This window comes from Perca fluviatilis, chromosome 11, assembly GCF_010015445.1.
Source record: "Perca fluviatilis chromosome 11, GENO_Pfluv_1.0, whole genome shotgun sequence".
Lineage (NCBI taxonomy): Eukaryota > Metazoa > Chordata > Actinopteri > Perciformes > Percidae > Perca > Perca fluviatilis.
Window position 1 is genome coordinate 6,876,964 of NC_053122.1, and position 20,720 is coordinate 6,897,683.

General features: G+C 40.6%; 1 protein-coding gene across 2 annotated transcripts in view; it reads left to right on the plus strand.

Annotated features, from left to right (window-relative positions):
- Nucleotides 1-14,023: 14,023 nt before the first annotated feature.
- Nucleotides 14,024-20,720, plus strand: part of LOC120568216 (glycogen debranching enzyme-like) — a 58,144-nt gene continuing 51,447 nt past the window's right edge. For both annotated transcript variants that reach the window (XM_039815572.1, XM_039815571.1), the window contains exon 1: nucleotides 14,024-14,126. The gene's annotated coding sequence lies outside the window, so the exon portion shown is untranslated. The remainder of the gene's footprint in view (nucleotides 14,127-20,720) is intronic.

Here is a 20,720-nt window from a genome sequence, read left to right on the forward strand (position 1 = left end):
TTTTATATAGACCTTAGTGGTCCCCTAATACTGTATCTGAAGTATCTTTTATATAGGCCTTAGTGGTCCCCTAATACTGTATCTGAAGTCTCTTTTATATAGGCCTTAGTGGTCCCCTAATACTGTATCTGAAGTCTCTTTTATATAGACCTTAGTGGTCCCCTAATACTGTATCTGAAGTCTCTTTTATATAGACCTTAGTGGTCCCCTAATACTGTATCTGAAGTCTCTTTTATATAGACCTTAGTGGTCCCCTAATACTGTATCTGAAGTCTCTTTTATATAGGCCTTAGTGGCCCCCTAATACTGTATCTGAAGTCTCTTTTATATAGACCTTAGTGGTCCCCTAATACTGTATCGGCCAGGGGCAGGCGCTGCTGGTTGTCGCGTTACTTTATGGAGCTTCTCAACTCTGAAAACTTTGCAAATTGTCAATTTAGCAACGATTTTCGCAAGACTGCCTATATTCGAAATCTAAACAGTTAATTTCTCTCCTAAAACGTTGTCAGAAGTGAATTTAGTGATGAATAAGATGGCCAAAATGGATAAAATTGTCCCGTTGTTGGCCTGTCTATGTACCTGCTATGGGTAGCTACTCCCTGTTATGACGTCATCACCCAGTTACTGTAAAAAACATGCTACCGTTGAAGAAACCCCAATAAATGTTATTTTAACGCATTTTAAGACATATATGTTTAAATAAATATTGAGCACTTTATTTACATATTAATTGGTTGTGGTGGTTAACCTGCACTTTACACTTTAAAGCAACACCAAAGCACTTTTCCTCTTAAGTCCCCCTACAGGTTGGAAGCGTAATTGTCCATTACCGCTGTCGTAATGTCTCATTATGTCTCATTCGAACTACAGATCCGCTACCCGATCTGGTAAACTTGCATAGTGCGGTTATAGCGAATGCAGAAGTGCCGTTCACCCTGTTACGAGTTGATGAACCACTGAAACGATTTTGGAAACATTATTTTAAGGTACAAAATAATCTTTGGTGTTGCTTTAATGTTGTCTTCATAATTGACTCGACTGCTTAGGAAATGGCTTTGGGAGAAATCTCACACCAGAATAATTGAGGCTCACCGAGAGAAAAACATTCAGCACGTGGATGGGCAGTTAACAACGAAGCAGACACGTGCCTGCAATTCAAACCACACAAATGTATGAGCACAGCCTCTTTCAATGTGTACCATTGAATTGGTCTGCATCTACCAATAGCCTACCACTGTGCAACAATTACATTATTTATCTTTGTCCAAATCTAGTGCTCACCAGGGCTTCCATCAATAGAGTGGACCACATAAGTGAATTGTGAATTGTGTGCTTTAGTATCGCAGTGGGGGGGGTGATGAACAGCCAAATTTCTCAAAGCTGTATTGGGTAGCTGTTGATGTTGGTTGTCACTTCATCAGAGATCTCCCCAGAAAGCATCTGTCCTCTCATTGTACGTGTCCACATTGGCGTTTTTTTGACGGCAGGGATCGTCCTGCTTCCCAGCCTTGCATGCTCGCCACCAGCAGTTATCAATTTCTCTTCACTGACAAACAAGGAAAACAGGCTAAAACCTGCTGGACCGTCTGCTCCGGGATTTCAAAACAGACCCTAATAGCGGCTCGTTTGGAAACTTTCTCTTATTGTACAAAAACAGTTCACCGACATGAGTTCTAATAACATTTCATGCGAGAAATAGGCCGCAGTTGCAGAGTCTGTCTTCATTTTAGATCGACAACAGTCCGTTTAAAAGATTTCTGTGAGTTTTTGAGAGGCGGTGAGTCGAGCTGGACGGCCCTGATTTGCATAAAACAGCCTGGATTCAACTTTATGCAAATGAGGAGCGGGCGACTTAACGCCTCGCTTCTCGTAAATGTCGCCGCGACGCTACCAGAATGCATTGCGCGGCTGCTTACATAGACAATGAATGGGAAGCGGTGAAATGACGCCCGACAGTGGACACCGGCTTCACCCAGAAAACGACCTTATAGGTTGATCGTGCGAGCAGCTTATAGCTACCTATTCACGCTTGCTGTTATGCGGTGAGCGCTCGTGGCCGTAGTAATTATCGTGAGAGCAAACAAGGATGTCAGGTGACAAAGTATAAGAGCGCCAAATTCTGCTTAAGGAGGCAGGAACACAGGACTTTCACTTACAGTAGGAGACCGGGGTGCATGTCCCGTGTGAAACCCAAAAGTTAACGGTCACTTTTTAAAATTAACAGACTTTTACGGACCTTAGTCCGTGACGCAGTTACTGCCTTTATTTTAGTAGTTTTACATGACTCATTTTGCCGAACCCTGATGTCTTACTAACCCTAAGTATTTTTGTTGCCTAAACTGAACCCCGTTACTATCTATCTATCTATCTATCTATCTATCTATCTATCTATCTATCTATCTATCTATCTATATATATATAAATATACTGTATATCTAAAGCAAAATGCGAAGTCAGACTAAACAAGCAGAGCAGAACAGAGCTCAAAACAGCGAGTCTTTAAGATTTTCTACTCCAGTTTGACATTATAGAAAATGTTAAATCAGAATCAGTCTTATTGGCCAAGTTTACTTACATACACAAGGAATTTGACTTCGGTATACATTCAACAAATAGACATATAGTAGTAAACATTCAGTAGACAAATAGTAATATAGACACACTGTACAATAGAGACAACAATATACATATAGGCACATATCAACATAATATACAAAAATACAAATATACAATTAAGACATAATATCAAGACAAGTACACATAGTAGTGTGCAAGATGCAATGTATGTGAGGTTATCAGCAGAAATGTCACTTCAGACGCCGAGATAAAACGTCTTGATTTAGAGATGAATAGCAAAACTGACTGAAAACACAACTCTCTTCATTAGAAATGCACACATGCTCACATGTGGCCATGGTTTCTGTCTTGGTTACGGTAAAAACATGAAAGCAGAGCGAGGACTTAAGTGGCACATATTTACACAAAGCCGGAGCCCACCGGCTGCCCTGCTGTGGGCGAAAGTATCAACAGCACATTGAAATGTGCAGACAGAAAACGTAAAGCAGTCGCTCCCGGTCTAACTGCTTCACATGCTTTATGGCCTGTGTATAAACCAGGATTTAAACAATGTGATAGTTTTAGAGACACTCTTACACAGGGGGCAGCCATCCTGATCCAGACGAGGGAAAGGAAGCATCATCTAGTCTTTTAATTCTTTCTTTTTTTTTGTTGTTATAGGATTTCTTTTTCATTTCAGGAAAGCATTAACTTATTTTTTAATCCTATCTTCTTTGCAGGAAGAACGCCTGGGACAAAGCTGGGGTGAGAGAAATGACATGATAACAGTAGATAATGACTCTAATAAATTTGCTCTAAAAAGTTTAACTTGTTTTTTAGAGACAAGACGGTTTGATTAAAACAGACTATTGGATGTAGACACATAACAGTAGGGCTGGGTATCGTTAAAAAATCTCCAATACCGGTTCCGATACCAATACCGTGACTTCGATACCGTCTCCTAAACAATACTTTTTTTAGATACCAATTCTATCAAATTAAAAGGAATTACTAGACCGGGTAACCCCAGCCCGATCTGCCGGCGATGTGATTTCTCCCTGCAGCTCAGGCTGGAAACCTGTACGTTTATCTCTCCTGCTTCCGTTACAAATCTGCGGCGACCAATCACAAACTGGCTTATCCACCTGGCGCTATTGGGTGGGTTTAACACGATGACGATAGAGAAGCGACTGCAAGTAGCTTTTTGTTTATGTTCAACATGGCGGCCACCGAAGCGCAGCAACCCGTTGATGCCGCTGTCGCTGCTGTTTTAAAAGATTTCAAAGGCAAGTTTTTGATGAAAACAGAACAAACTTGCCCTGGAACAATTCCTACAAAAGAAGGATGTGTTGGCCTTACTACCGACCGGCTCTGGTAAAAGCCTAATTTACCAGCTAGCCCCGCTGGTGGCCAAAAGAACGGAGCTCAGCTCAAGCCCCGTTGTTGGTCTGATTGGTTGAAGGACTATCCAATCGCGTACAGAGGCATTTGAACTATGCCCGTTGATCACGCCTCTAGTTCAGTAGAAAATACAGAGCAGACTCCCCAGACTAATGTTCACTCTTAAAAGACTGAGCTTGGTCTGGTGATAGCCAGACTAACCCCACAGTCACATTAGCTACAAAAGAGAGCGACATGCACTCGCTTGTGGGCGCTCCTGGGCGTGCCTAGCCTACTCCTGGTTGCTTGGCAACAGTAAACAGAAATTCTCCAGTGCTACCTTCAAGCACGTCTTAAACGTTACTTCAGAGGTATTGTTAAGTCACAAGAACGATGTTTTTGGATTTAAAAGTATTTATTTCTCGATAAAAGTAACAAAATATATGAGATAAAATGCCAAACATATCAGATATATACAGAAATACGATGTCCTGAAGCGTTTTCCGCCATCTTGAATTATTTTCTTCGACTCGAGCCACTGACCTACGTCACGCTGCCCCTTCACTCCGATTGGCTGTCGCTTTGTCGCATCGCTCCACATTTGCATAAAATAGACTTCTTGTCTATTTTGGCCCCGCCTTGCTCGTGGCAGCGGCGAGCTCGTCGCTTGTCGTTGGCAAATGGCCACTCCCGTTGAAAATGAATGGTAGCCTGTCGCTTTGTCTCTGTCTCTTGTAGCTAATGTGACTGTGGGGTAAAGAATTACAACATTGTGTAATGTGTACACGCATGCACATTACACAGAATGGAACTGAAGTTTTATATCATTCAGACAGCACACTTAACAAATGTGCTTTTCTTCTCCCAGACCGACACAGCGACAGGTTTCAACAGTAAGTGGTAAAATACCGGACCTCAGCTGGGTGAGGAAGATATTTGCTGTTTAGATGAAATATATACAACATAATTCTCAGCCCAGTCATCATCCTACTGTATATTCATCAGCCCGTGTACTTGACTGTGAGAAAACACAGATTCTCTGAGCAGATGAATGTTGATCTCACCAAACACTCTTGACCAAGAGCCAATCATTTGTCATTATCCCAAATAAATATCTCTCTTGGGCAACCTCTAGTTCACCCAGTAGATTGTGCGCCCCATGTGGGCTGAGTCCTTGGCAGCGGCACAGGTTCAAATCCGACCCGCGTCCCTTTGCTGCATGTCGTCCCCCCTCTCTCTCCCCTTTCCTCTCTTCAAGCTGTCCTGTCAATTAAAGGCCAGAAAAGCCCCAAAAAATTTGTTCAAAAGTGGAGATCTCAAACCCCCCAATGTTGAAACCAAAGTTACCCCCTTGACTGTAATTTGTTTTCCCATAATTGAGCATCCCTTATCTCAATCCATCTTCTTGTGGTTAAATAAAAAAGTTTTCCCAATGTTTTTGTCACTTTATTGGACGTTTGTGTCACTTTTTTCCAATTTGTCATTTTTTTCAACTTTCTTTTATTAATTTTTACTCTCCAAAATGCTATAAAATTGAATTAAAACACCAAAATCCAATGAAAGTAGTGAAGTGATATTTATTTTACTCGCGAAGAACATTGTATGGAAACAACCACGTTATTTCTTTTGGACAATTTGGTTGAAAGAAACCAAAATTTCTGATTATAGAAACTTTTAAAGAAATGGGTCAAATTTGACCCGAGGACAACAGGATGGTTAAATAAATAAATAAATAAATAGCCAGGAACTATCTGAGGCACTGTTGCGCACTGATTCACACACAGACATATTTCTAACCCCAGTAGAATAATCGAGCACGGCACAGTATATATTATCTTAGTGTGTGGGTTGACCGGGATTTGAATGTGTGATCTGGTTTTGAAAGCACATCATTTTCTCATTAATAACAGCAGCACAGAAGGTTGTTATCTGCAAACAGACCGCGGTGTTACATCTCAACGCAATGACACGTAGGTGTGAAGAGGAGGCTGAAAACAGCAGCACTGCTGCTGCCTAAATGTACGCACAACTGTCATTTACACAATTACGCAATGAATCAGAGTTCACACATTGTTTCATGTTTGCAGATGTTGTAGATTGCAGTTGTTCGCACCTTTTTTTCAAGTAAAGGTTAAAAGGGGATTATGTACATACATATACTTTATTATTACCGTATGTGTTTATGAGTGTGTGACTCTTTGCTCTTGACGCCTGTGAAACCCTCACTGTCTGCTTTCAGTACAGGAACAGGAAAAATGGAAAGTACTTATTTTCTGCCCTAATCTAATATTACTCCACCCTGGGCTATATATATCTGCCCGTTGCACACACTGCAAACAGCAATTTTGTATGTATTTGTCTCTGTTTCGGTATTTATTGTTTATTCTTATTAATGTTTAATATGTTTGTTTGTGTATGTATGCACCCAAACTGTTTTCTCATTTCTGATTCTCTTGTATAATTGAGGGGAAATCTACCCATGTTTGTCATTCTTTTTCATCATCTTATTAAACCTGATTAAAGTCTATACTCTTCAGTTTGATTAAATTAACGATATACAGCTCCTGCTTAACATTTTAAATTGATTCATAAATGAAATTATTATCCTGTTGCAGAGCAGCAACATTCTGTTTTGTTGTTATGTTTTGTATGTTATGAAGAAAATAGCCTGGAGACTGCCAGACCCATCTCCACAGTGCTGTGGAGTAAGGTCTGGCTACACCACAGATGCATTCTGGGATAGGAGGGGGAAAAAAACTTTCTGGGTTGTTTGCATTTCTTTAAACCAATCACAATCGTCTTAGACAGCGCTAAGCTCCGGAAGACCAAGAAGAGAGGCAAATTGACCACAAAGAAACATAAAAGAAGAAACATAGAACTGAGAAGAGACACAAAATAACTACAAACAAGACTCAGAATGACCACAGAGACACAGAACAACCACACAGCGACATAAACAAACCCCAAGAGATACAAACAACCCCCCCCCTTCCAAAAAAACAACCCAAAACTAACACTGAGGGCCCTATTTTAACGATCTGAAACGCAAGTGTGAACTGCAAAACGAAAGTAGCTTTGTGGGCGCATCTCGGGCACTGCTGCTATGATACCGGCGGGATAACTGAGTCTTGCGCCCGACGCAAATCTTAAATGGGTTGGTCTGAAGTAGCTAGGTGTGGTTTGGGCGTAACGTGAAAATAACCAATCAGAGCGTCATCTCACATTCCCTTTAAGAGCAGGCGCGCTTGTTCCATGGCGGATTGTTATTATGACGGTGGATTTGCCGGCGATGTTGCTGCGGCCTCTCGGGCGCATCTCCTCAAGTCTGGAGAGGATTGCTGCAGCCATGGAGCGTGGGCCTCCAAACGCACCACCTGCTCCTGTTGTGCCCCTTCCTCCTCCCCCCCACTCCATCTCCGTCCACCCGCTCCACCAGAAGCACATCGTGCATTGCCACTCCCACCTTAGTTCAACATTACGTCTCCTTAATTCCTCTAATATTTCCTCATTTATGTCATCAACACATCCAGGATTCATGGAAATGTGTAAAACACAACAAGCCCCAAAGAATGCTGCGACTTTTTGAGGACTGTACTGTAAAATGCCTCCTGACCTATCCAAACACCTGAAGCGAATTTTCAGTAATATTTTTCTTTGTAAGTAGGTTTTCAAAAATGTGAACTGCTGATGAGAGAAGTGTATGCGCGTTGTGCACACGCTACATTATGGCCAAGCCATTCGTCCCTAAAATAGCATCAGAATAATGCACCACTGACTTTAGACCCGGTGACTTTAGTGGCGGAATTGTTTTCTGAAACTGCAGAATAGCACCAGGGAACGTTTGCGCCTGAACTCGCCTCCTCTTTTCGCTGAACCGCCCCCGGGAGCGCAAATACATTCCCTAATTTACCGACGTGCGTCTGTGGAGGGAAAAGTCCGCTGTGCGTCGGGTGCAAAATAGGAATGATACATGCGTCGGTGTACAAAGGCAATTGCACTGAATGCAAGATAGGGCCCAAAGAGGGACTAAACAACCACAAAGAGAGACAAAACGACTACAAAGAGAGACTAAACAATCACAAAGAGACACAAAACGACTACAAAGAGAGAGAGAAAGACCCACAAAGAGACTCAAAACAACTACGAAAGAGACACAAAACAACCACAAAGAGACACAAAACAACCACAAAACAACCACAAAGAGAGACAAAACAACCTCAAAGAGAAACAAAACATCCACAAAGAGAGAGAGAAAGACCCACAAAGAGACTCAAAACAACTACAAAAGAGACACAAAACAACCACAGAGACACAAAATAACTACAAAGAGAGAGAAAGACCCACAAAGAGACTCAAAACAACTACAAAAGAGACACAAAACAACCACAAAGAGACACAAAATGACTACAAAGAGAAAGACCACAAAGAGACTCAAAACAAATAAAAAGAGAGACAAAACAACCACAAAGAGACACAAAACAACCACAAAGAGACACAAAATGACTACAAAGAGAGACAAAACAACCACAAAGAGACACAAAACAACCACAAAGAGACACAAAATGACTACAAAGAGAAACAGAAAGAACACAAAGAGACTCAAAACAAATAAAAATAGAGACAAAACAACCACAAAGAGACATAAAACAACCACAAAGAGACATAAAACAACCACAAAGAGACATAAAACAATCACAAAGAGACACAAAACAACCACAAAGAGAGACAAAACAACCACAAAGAGAGACAAAACAACCACAAAGAGAGACAAAACAACCACAAAGAGAGACAAAAACAACCACAAAGAGACATAAAACAACCACAAAGAGAGACATAACCACAAAGAGAGACAAAACAACCACAAAGAGACATAGAACAACTTTAAAGAGACACAAAACTACCACAAAGAGAGACAAAATTTCCCAAAACAGACACAAAATAACCTCAAAGTGACACAAAACAACTACAGAGAGACGCCAAGAAACAGAAGAGGCATAGCCATCACAAGGTCTGTGTCTTGCTCCTATGTAGGAAAGATGGGGAGGCTTTTGCGTGTCTGTGCCCGGTGGAACCCTTGTCTCATAATCTCCCCTTTACCACCTTTGTAACAGTTTTGAAAAGCACTGACAAATGATGTTGTGTTTCCGACAGGGACATCATATCAGTGGCATGGGGGCCAGCGTATCTTCTGTCTTAATGTGGACGACTTGTTGGACGCGTCCTAAAGACAGAAGAAGCAGTAAAAAGACGCTCCTGGTGTGTGGGGGTTTTACGTGTGGGATCACAGTACGATAACCTGACTCCTCCAGATGGATCGCTTCGCATTTGCTCGGCATATCCATCTGGGAACTTTCCGTTGGAGATCTTTTGGGAAGGGGGCGAAAACCCTGGTTAGCTGATTGGATGAACCATCTGTCTATCACCACCTATATGTTGGTGATAGACGGGCCAAATCAACCAATCAGATCAAACTCTTGCCGAAACCAGTCGGGAGAAGAGCAAAAACATCTTTTCCTCCGAGAAAAGCCTCCAGTGCCGTTTTTTTGCTCTTCTTTCAATGAAGGAATACTTTCTAATTCGGATAAAACTTGCTGCGATAGCTACGCTCATCTCATCCGTGGAAGCCGCCACGTTGTTTAGACTGAACGGTCGCTTCTTGTTGCGTCACGCCTAATATCGCCTCAAAACCAACGCTGATTGGTCGGTTGTTTGGCGAACGGCTCGAAATTTTGTCTATCTCAAAATGCCAGACTGATCTGCGAGTGGAAAACTGGAGGTCGCCAGATCAGGACGCTCTCACGAGGCTAACAATACGAGGCCTTGGGAAGCAAACTGGTCCCGTCCCAACGAGTTTAAACTTCTTATAGAGTATTTTTCATGATTGTACAGTAAGATATGTCCGTGAGGGACCTTTACGCGTCTCTTGGCCTTGAGCTTGAATTAAAACCCATCCTTTTTCCCCTCAGTTCTTCCTGTGTCTCTCTCTTTCCTCTTACAGTCTGGAGACACCGGCTGTTTATTGCCCCGGCGCTGTGGCTTTTGCAAATTGCTTTTCTTCCACCCTCATATTATGAAGCACATTGTTCTTCCTCATCATCATCGCCATCCCTCTCTCTGTCATTACCCTGCACAGTGTCAGAGAGGGGAGAAAACAAAATGGGCGTCACTTGTCCTACAAGATCATTCTTTGTCATATTTTATATATATATATATATATATATATATATATATATATATATATATATATATATATATATATATATTTTATTTTTTTTTTTTTTTTTTTTTTTTTTTTTAAAATTTTTTTTTTTTTATTTTTTAATTGTGGGAGTTGGACAGTGAGATGACGCCAAGATAATCTACTTAACCTTCAACAGTGGGTGAGTAAAGAAACGTAGGTATGTAATACGATACACATTGAGCTTGGTTATATTGTCCAGAAGCTTATTGTAACATCTTTATCTTTGTTGTTGGCATCTTTCTTTTCCTCTTCTTTTCCCTTGTGTCTTATTTCTGACTGATTAAGCATCCACGCTGTTAATAAAAACGTGGTTTCCAAAGAACATATAAAAAAAGGCTGTCAAGAAGAAGGACACATAGCCCGGCTCCTGTAAATTTCAAATGTGAGGTCTTACTGTATCTTCTTTTGTCATTATTTCTTTTTTAAATCATTGTTGTTTTCTGATTTTAATATACACACTTCCCAGAAAACGGACACTCTTTTGAGCAGCAATTGATTTAATTATTCAGATTGTTGCTCTGTACAGTGCAAATTTCAGAGTTTTTCACAAGTTAACTTTATATCAACTGTTACTGCACCCCCGGCCCTTTTCTTTTTCTCAGAATTGAATCCACTGTCTATGCAAGGCAAGGCAAGGCAAGGCAGCTTTATTTGTATAGTGCATTTCAGCAACAGGGCAATTCAAAATGCTTTACATAAAACATTAAAGAGCAGTTAAAAACAATAAAAAATACACAAACAGATCAAATACGATATTATAGGACGCTGGTGTGGGACAGTGAATAAGCCGTTGCTCTATATACGTAATCCACCCGCAATCATTGCTGTTTTTCAACAGTGTATCTTCAGTAAAAATTAAAAATGTAACAACAGATAAAATACGAGAATACAAGTTACAGTGCAGTATAGGGCTGCACAATATATCGATCTAAATCGATTTTGTGATATGAGACTAGATATCGTCTTAGATGTTGGATGTCGTAATATGACGTAAGTGTTGTCTTTTCCAGACTGTTGTAGCTGTTCTGTTATTTGCCTTTACCCCACTTAGTCATTATATCCCCATTACTGATGATTATTTATCACAAATCTCATTGTGTAAATATTTTGTGAAAGCACCAATTGTCAACTCAACAATATCGCCACAATATCGATATCGAGGTATTTGGTCAAAAATATTGTGATATTTGATTTTCCCCATATCGCCCAGCCCTAGTGCGGTATAAGAAGTGGACAATTATTTAAAGCAGGAATCTTCAACAGGGGGTCCGGGACCCCTAGGGGGTCCTCAGAGTCAATGCAGGGAGGCCTCCAAATAATTCTACATTTTTAAATGTTTTTTCAAAAAAAAAATGTATTCATCAACATGAATCCAACATATTATTAGCAAATATAAATCCCCACTGATGATAGGCTTACTGGCCAGTTATACTACTAACTTACATTATATAGGTAAGGTAATGTAGTCACTAAGGTAGCCATCCACAGATACAGTTCATCATAAGGATTCACTGTGCCACATGTATGTTTAACATTAAAACATGATTTATAAAATCATGCCAACAGTTCTAAGGCTATTTTAAAAGCTTAATATTCTAAGCAAAAAAAAAAAAGATGTATAAAGGCTTTAGGCTGCATGTTATTGTAGGTCCTGTTTAATATGCAACTTTATTTTATACAATATATGTAGTAGGGGGTCCCTGCTCCATCTCTCTTTCAGTTAAGGGGTCCTTGGCTTAAAAAACGTTGACGACCCCTGGCTTAAAGAAAGGCAACATCAAAACGAAAGGTCTTCAGCCTTGATTTAAAAGAACTGAGAGTTGCTGTGGACCTGCAGTTTTCTGGGAGTTTGTTCCAGATAGGTGGAGCATAGAAACTGAACGCCGCCTCCCCCTGTTTAGTTCTGACTCTGGGGGACAGGAAGCAGACCTGTCCCAGACGACCTGAGAGGTCTGGGTGGTTCATGTGATGATGTGATGTGATACTCAGTTTAAAAACACTACCATGACATCTAGTGGGGGAATGCCATCTGTGCACACTCTGTGCTATCCAAGTCTCTAAATCTGCTCTAAATTAATTTATATTCCACTTCATGTTGTTTTCTCTAAATTTCACATACTATATTATGTTTCTTTAAACACCCGGCCGGCTTACATATGCACTCTAAATTACAATAAATTCACCAGATTAAGCTCCAACATAACAGGCAACAAATAGGATGAAATGGTCCAAGGATTGTCCCTGATGGCATTTATTTGCAAAGGATCGGCCAAGTGGTAGAAGAATGGAGTCGACCCATCACCTGTCGTAGAGTTTCACCAGACCAGATACTGTATGATGCAATTTTGGTATATTATCTGCCATATTCAAGTTGTATTTTAGTGGGGGTGGTGATAGAATGTAAAAGAATTGGGAGAAATTGTAAGTTTAGGTTCTACTACACATGGTTAGTATCTCACAGGCCGATTCCTGACTTGATACATTTAAATTGTGACTACTTTCAGGACAATACAACGAAAAAATACAATGATTTAGTGTGTCTCCGCTAGGGCTGGGCGATATGGGGAAAATCAAATATCACCATATTTTTGACCAAATACCTCAATAACGATATTGCGATGATATTTAGGGTTGACAATTGGTGCTTTCACAAAATATTTACACAATGAGATTTGTGATAAATAATCATCAGTAATGTGCATATAATGACTTAGTGGGTAAAGGCAAAAAAAAAGACAACACTTATATATGTACGATATCTAGTCTCATATCACAATACCGATTTATATCGGTATATTGCCCAGCCCTAGTCTCCGCCACAATTTTACTCTTGGGAGTGTGAAGGAAGCGTTTGGACCACCCAGTAGCCTTGAGAAATCAAATGCACAGCAAATGGAATTTAACAATGAACTGAATAACACAATAGCAAAAACCTAAGTGCAGTTTAAAACCTAATTTCACATTTGTGAGACCTTTTATTCTTCTTCGTAAATAATAGTTTTAGTTCCCATAATGCTCACAATGCTTTTTCTGAAGCGTTCCCACCTTGACAATAATATAATAATATTGTAGAGGAATCCTTGACTACACAGAAAGAATACCATGCATGTCTGTTAGCATATGAAATATAGACAATGAAATGGCAGATCTGTGACTAAAAAAAAAAAAAAAAAGGCTTGCAAATAATGTGATTATAGAAACTCAAAGGAATTCCTTCACGATTCAGATTACATTTGAATTTACTTGATCTATGTCAATGGATTACATAATGTTGGCTTTATGTTATTAGCCAGCGCTCTTGCAGTGCAGACGTGCTGCGCTCCGTCTGCCAAACAACTGCACTGCAGTTCCACCTTACGCAACTCCATTTGCTTGCCTTTTTATGTGTGTACGTGATGCGTGCATGTGTGTGGTCAAACTCAGAAATTGCGCAACATAAATTATGCCATATAAAATGAGCATTTTGGCAGCAATATCCTATTGCAGTCAATTGGTTCTTGCTGTAAAGACACGAGATTGCATGTATTTCTCTGGCATTACTCAAATACTGTTGCAATCCAGAAAAGGTTGTCTAAATAAAATACTAGACAAATAGACAAAACTGCCTTTTAAGAGGTTGTGAAAGAAAAAAACAACTGTAAGTTATGGAGTTAATATTTACACAAAATTAGCTTAAGTCTCTCGCTTAAGTAAATACAGATTTGAAAAGAGCACATGTATTATTAAATGTAAAAATCATAGAATAAAGTTCATTTAGGCCTAGTCTATCTCTATGGTAAAAACATGTAATACCGTATGGCCGTTTTACTCGGGTTATTACGGTAAGGGCTCCCCGGTCTGCGGACCACGCCCCCTCAGTTTAGCCACTATCCATCCAGGCAAAAAACAGAGCTGTCACAGTGGAAGCTGTCCTCCTGTTGCTGTGACTGACCGAAGACACAACTGACAGGTGAGTGCGAAGAGACAATCAAACGTGTCTTTGCATTGTCGTGTAATGTTGTCACTATTAAGCTTATACGAGTTAAAACCCCAGCTAGTAGCTGTCGGAACGATAGGTTACTAGCTAACGTTAGCTGACATAAGTTTAGCTAGCTAACCGTTAACTCTAATATTAAGTGAGCGTTAACGCTTTTCTCGTTGCTCTTCGTAGTTCAACTTTACAGCCTAATAAGGGAACATAATACATTCTCAGTTATTTTGAGATAACCATTCATAATTCGGTCTATTTCAAAAGGTAAAACGTTAAGGTTACCTTGCGTAATGACGAAGGTAACTTAGAAACATATATATTTAAATACCCAATCTCAAATTCTAAATCAATATGACCCAGCCTGCGTTACTTTGTTCTTAACAATTCCAACTTGACGGCACCGCCCACTACAGTACAGTCTGGTTGGGGCCGACCGTATGAGGTACGCAACTTAATTAGGTTGCTTTATTAAAATAAAGTTGATTTGATACATTGTGCGTATGCCGAATTGTTAAGTGGTTAATTCCAATTAAATCAGGGCTTTTGAATTGTCTTGCATGAGGCATAAGGGTGTGCTAGAAAGCGAGGCAACATTAAATTGCCACTTTTTTGAATGGAATTTGGAGTCCAGCCGTAAACGCGACATTAGCTTTGCAGGTTCCTGCATCACCGTAGCGAATACTTATCTACCGCCATCTTCATACTGTACGTCTGTGTCTCTTGTAACTCTGTGTCGGTGTGAACCCGAGGTGCCAAGCAAGATGAACAGTGTTTTATAAATAGATAGTGTGACATTAACGGCTGGATTCCTGACCTTGTTCTGATCATCGGACCGAAGCACTGCGCAGACTCAGAGGGAGGGTCCAAGTAACTGGATGCATTAACCTGCTCAAATTATTACACAACTGAACCCAAAACTGACCGCAGCATTATCTGCTCCTGTGTGCAAATATCGGCTAGCATGTGGCCACTAACTGTGCTATTGCTCAATGACTAATATCCATATGGCCTCTAATCAACGAGGGAGTACCAAAAGTCCAGTTTTTACTTATTTTACATATTTGATTTAGCTTGAACTAAATCCTAGCCTATAAAACAGTTTGTCTGTGGAGTCTGATTCTAGTCATTTGAGGTTATATGAAGATGTGCCAGTCTATGTTTTATGATTCAGGTATTTGTGTTAAGTAATGTGCCATTTTTTTTAAATGCATGTTGAAATTCGGAAATTGAAGTCTCTTTAATTTTCTGATGACACACTGTAAGAACACAACCAGACTGTCAGTTGTAATTTGTGGATGTAATCCTAGAATCCCTGAGGCTAAAATAGTCAGGGGTGTATGTCTTTAGATCATTTACTGAAACAAAATAGCACACGATAAAATGCTCCGTAACAAGTAAAAGTCCTGCATTAAAAGTTTTACTGAAGTCAACATATAGAAATATTGGCAACATTTCCCTAATCTATCTAATAAAGCGAGACATATCGGTATGTATGAATGCGTGCGTGTTTGGGGGTGTGGTTGGTGGGATGGTAACCTGCACGTCACACGCAGACGCCACATGCAGAACGCTTTGCAACACTTTCCTGGAGCCCGAGCGGATAGCTGAAAGGAACATCGCGACTGTTGTGTGGAATAAGGTTGGCGAAAAAAAGGCCCTGCGCTTTTCAGTGTCTATTATTTTGCTAAGAGGAAACTCAATAAAAAGCCATTTGCCAACACTATATCGTATTAAGTTGCTGTGAGCTGTAGCCTACATTCACCACTTCTAAACAGAGGCAGAACATAATGTAATTTCTGAGATTATTCCTGCACAGAGCTAGCCTAGAAATCTAGACACACCCTAGCGGCAGCAAATGTAATTTGCAGCCAGGGTCAGTCTAAGCACTCTCGTTGGCTTGCGAGCTGGAAAAAACAAATTCTGGTCAGGCCAATCACATCGTGTATAGAGTCGGTGGGCGGGCTTATTGCTGCTGCTGCTGGGAACAGCGGTCTTCTGGAAGACTTGGAGTTCAGCTTTTCTTTTGAGAAAAGAACAAAAAACTGAAATCATTTTTGCCGACCGGATACGGCAAAAGTTTAATCTATCAACTAGCGTCGCTACCTTCTTCATTGCTCTGCCTGGTTGTAGCGCTATCCTATTGGGGCAGAGGGAATTTGAAAGACAACCGTTTATCCCGCCCCTCGGATTGAGCCCTGCCCAATGGGGAGTTCCCAGACCCAACATCTGGATGTGGGTCTGGCTTGTCAGGCTAGCACACAGCTGAACCGGGCAGACACGGCACTTTTCATCAGACTCACCCTACTTAACCTACTTACTTACCCCCTATCCCCTACTTACTGGCTCCGCCCTCCTACGCCTCCGCCCTCCTACGTACTTCCGCTCAATTTCAATTTTCCTCCAGTACTCCGTCTGGGTTTGCGATATATTCTTGGGTTTTCTCCGGCCAAATCTTTACCGGTCCAATCAGAGAACAGAGGGAGTGGCTGAGAACGATGACGTTGAGGTCGTGCGCTAGTTTGAGTTGTAGTTCCGTAATGGCGGCGGAGAAAGATACGAGCGAAACCATTCGGTCCGTTGTGGCAACGCCGCCGAATATCCAGAAGTTAAAGCCCGAGCAAGACCAATCTTTGCTGAGTTGTGTTGGGGGCCATGATGTCGTGGCCCTCCTCCCCACGGGGTTCGGGAACAGTTTGGTTTTCCAGCTCGCTCCGTTAGCGGTGAAGGAGTTGGCTAAGGCTAACGCTAGAGATGCTAAGCCGGCATCACGACCAAACGTTAGCGATTGGTTCTGGCAGATCCAGAGTGGCTCTGGGCAGATCCAATAGTTTTAAACTTCAACAGAGGACCGCCTTCAAGGAAGTTAACGCTTGTCAATGGAGAGTGGCCAGACTCTCTGTACCAGAGTCTGGTAGGATCAGGCTAGTGGACCAGAGTCTGGTAGGATCAGGCTAGTGGACCAGAGACTGGTAGGACCAGGCTAATGGACCAGAGTCTGGTAGGACCAGGTTAGTGGACCAGAGTCTGGTAGGACCAGGCTAGTGGACCAGAGTCTGGTAGGACCAGGCTAATGGACCAGAGTCTGGTAGGACCAGGCTAATGGACCAGAGTCTGGTAGGACCAAGCTATAACCGGCAAGCCACTAAACCTGTATGGAAATTAACACCTCTGCTGGTTAACGCTCATATGACACAACTCTCTCTCGCTTTACAAAGACAACACAAAATACAGAAAATAAGCATCTCTCAACACATACTCTCATGCAACACAGAACATGCTCTCATACACATTAGACCAGGGGTCTTCAACGTGTTTTAAACCAAGGACCCCTAAACTGAAAAAGAGCTAAACTAAGCTATTAAAATAATTATTGTGGGCATGATTTTATAAATGATCTTTAAATGTTGCACATACTGTACATGTGGCACATTGAATCCTTAGGATGGCTACCTTAGTGACTACCTTACCTATAGGCCAGTAAGCCTATCATGCTAATAATATATTGGATTCATGTTAAGACATTTAAATTTGGAAAAAACCTTCAAAAATTAACTATAATTTGGTGGCCCCCCTGCAGTGACTCTGAGGACCCCCTAGAGGTCCCGGACCCCTTGTTGAAGATATCTGCATTAGACAAGTACCTAAATAAATAGTAAGCACATTAACTCCTTTTTTCAGTGTTTTTAATTGAACAACCCTGTACATATCGCACAAAATGACACAATGCACTGTAGTAGTATCAAAAGTAGGTGTTCATAATGGCTCCTATCAGAATGTTATATTTTATATATTAGGGCTGCAACTAACGATGACATTAAAAAAGTAAATATGCTCCAGCCTCTGAGGCTACAGTACCAGCTGACTGACTGAGGAAAGTTTGTGTCCAGTGTTTTTTTAGCAGCAGCTATGGTCTGTTTGAACTAAATACTTTCAGTGTTAGGACTAACTTCCCTGTGCTGTGTTACAACAGTTTGCACAATGCATTTCTCAACCAACGTATTGCCTAAAAATCCTTGTTTAACATTTAACCCTTCCTATCTTCATGCCAGTTAGCAGTATTTGACAAACTTCTACGTGCTATTGATGTCAGTCATGTACTTGTTGATCCATTTCAAATTGTGAATGCTGGTATTAAATTTGGTCAGTGCATTTTGTGTTTAAAATAGGTTGTCATGATTTCACAAACCGTCCCCCTTAACTTGTTAAATCAGCAGGTTTTGGACAAGTGCATCTGTAGTATGGTCGCAGATTATTTGGCCCTGTTGAAGTTCATGGTGTTTTAAAGGTCCCATGACATGCTGCTTTTTGGATGCTTTTAAATAGGCCTTAGTGGTCCCCTAATACTGTATCTGAAGTCTCTTTTATATAGACCTTAGTGGTCCCCTAATACTGTATCTGAAGTCTCTTTTATATAAACCTTAGTGGTCCCCTAATACTGTATCTGAAGTCTCTTTTATATAGACCTTAGTGGTCCCCTAATACTGTATCTGAAGTCTCTTTTATATAGACCTTAGTGGTCCTCTAATACTGTATCTGAAGTCTCTTTTATATAGACCTTAGTGGTCCCCTAATACTGTATCTGAAGTCTCTTTTATATAGACCTTAGTGGTCCCCTAATACTGTATCTGAAGTCTCTTTTATATAACCTTAGTGGTCCCCTAATAGTGTATCTGAAGTCTCTTTTATATAGGCCTTAGTGGTCCTCTAATACTGTATCTGAAGTCTCTTTTATATAGGCCTTAGTGGTCCCCTAATACTGTATCTGAAGTCTCTTTTATATAGACCTTAGTGGTCCCCTAATACTGTATCTGAAGTCTCTTTTATATAGACCTTAGTGGTCCCTTAATACTGTATCTGAAGTCTCTTTTATATAGACCTTAGTGGTCCCCTAATACTGTATCTGAAGTCTCTTTTATATAGGCCTTAGTGGTCCCCTAATACTGTATCTGAAGTCTCTTTTATATAGGCCTTAGTGGTCCCCTAATACTGTATCTGAAGTCTCTTTTATATAGACCTTAGTGGTCCCCTAATACTGTATCTGAAGTCTCTTTTATATAGACCTTAGTGGTCCCCTAATACTGTATCTGAAGTCTCTTTTTATATAGGCCTTAGTGGTCCCCTAATACTCATAAAGTGAAATTTTCATGCAATAGGACCTTTTAAAAACTTACCTGTTGCAGTGTTTCCTTTAGGATTTTTTTTTTTAGCAGTGGGGGCAGGTCCGAACACCAGGCATTTACATTTATTGTGTGGTCTAACCCATTTGTCTCTCTGTAGTTGCGGGTTGTATTGTCGATTGTTGTCCTCGGGTCAAATTTGAACCATTTTCAAAAAGTATCTAGATCAGAAACTTGGGTTCCTTTCAACCAAATTGTCAAAACAAAATAACGTGGATGGTTCCCTACAACGCTCTTCACAAGTAAAATAAATGATCAGTTCACTACTTTCATTGAATTTGGCTGTTTTTATTCAATTTTGTAGCATTGATAACAATTTAAAAAAACGTCTGGAAAAAGTGTCAAAAACGTCGGGAAAAGCTTCTCAAACTTCGGGAAAAGTGTCAAAAAATATTTATATATTTATATTTTAAAATTTTGACCCACAAGGTTAACACACAAGGGTTAAATAAGGTTTTAATCCTCCCCACCTGTCACTAAGACATTGTAGTGTGCAAGAAACTGTTCCCTCATTCACTCACTCACCATTTCCTATGTAGTGTTTATTAAATAGTGAACTATATAGGGAACGACTAAACCAGATTTCGGACCCTCACTGAAAACGCATCGTTGCGTGACTCGCGTCGGGAGATGCGCCGGTTATTTGTGTGACGGAGGCGGGCGCGCCCGGCGTCCTGTAAACAAACCGAAACTATATTACTTCTTATGCGTCTCTGAAACAAAGCGAGCACTCAGGAGAATAGTAAAAGTTTGCATGTTACATTTCCACTGTTTAGAAACGAAAGCCCGCTCCATTGTTCCTTTACAGTTTTCGCTGGTGCTTCTGCTTCTTCTTCTTCTCCTCCGGGAAAACATGCCCGCGTTGCATTGTGGGATACGGGAGTAAAATGTAGGGTACGTCGTATATAGCGAATGCAATGAACTGCGGAGGATTTCGAACACCGCTACAAAATGGCTAACACACTATACTGTATAGGGCACTATTTCTGTGATAGGGAATGGTTTTGAACACAGCTGCACAGCGCAATACCAGTGTGGCACAAATACATTGTCGGTGCCATTAGTCTCGCTTTGCCAGACCCTCATCCAAAGCGTGCTGAAGGAGGGTCTGGCTACTCCACATTAGAGCCCGACCGATGAAGGATTTTTAAGGCCAAATATTTGGTGATTTAAAAATCCGATATTCCGATATAGCGGCCGATATGTATTTTAAAAATAAATAAATCCAGAAACGCGTAACAAAACCTAAACAGATTTCCCTAACATTAGTTATTTGTAGTTATTTATGAGTCCTCACTAAAATAAAATGATAATGTTTGTTTTATTATCACAACAGAACAGAGGAACATCAAAATATATTAAAGACAAACTTAAGATATAAAACTTAAAGGGTTAA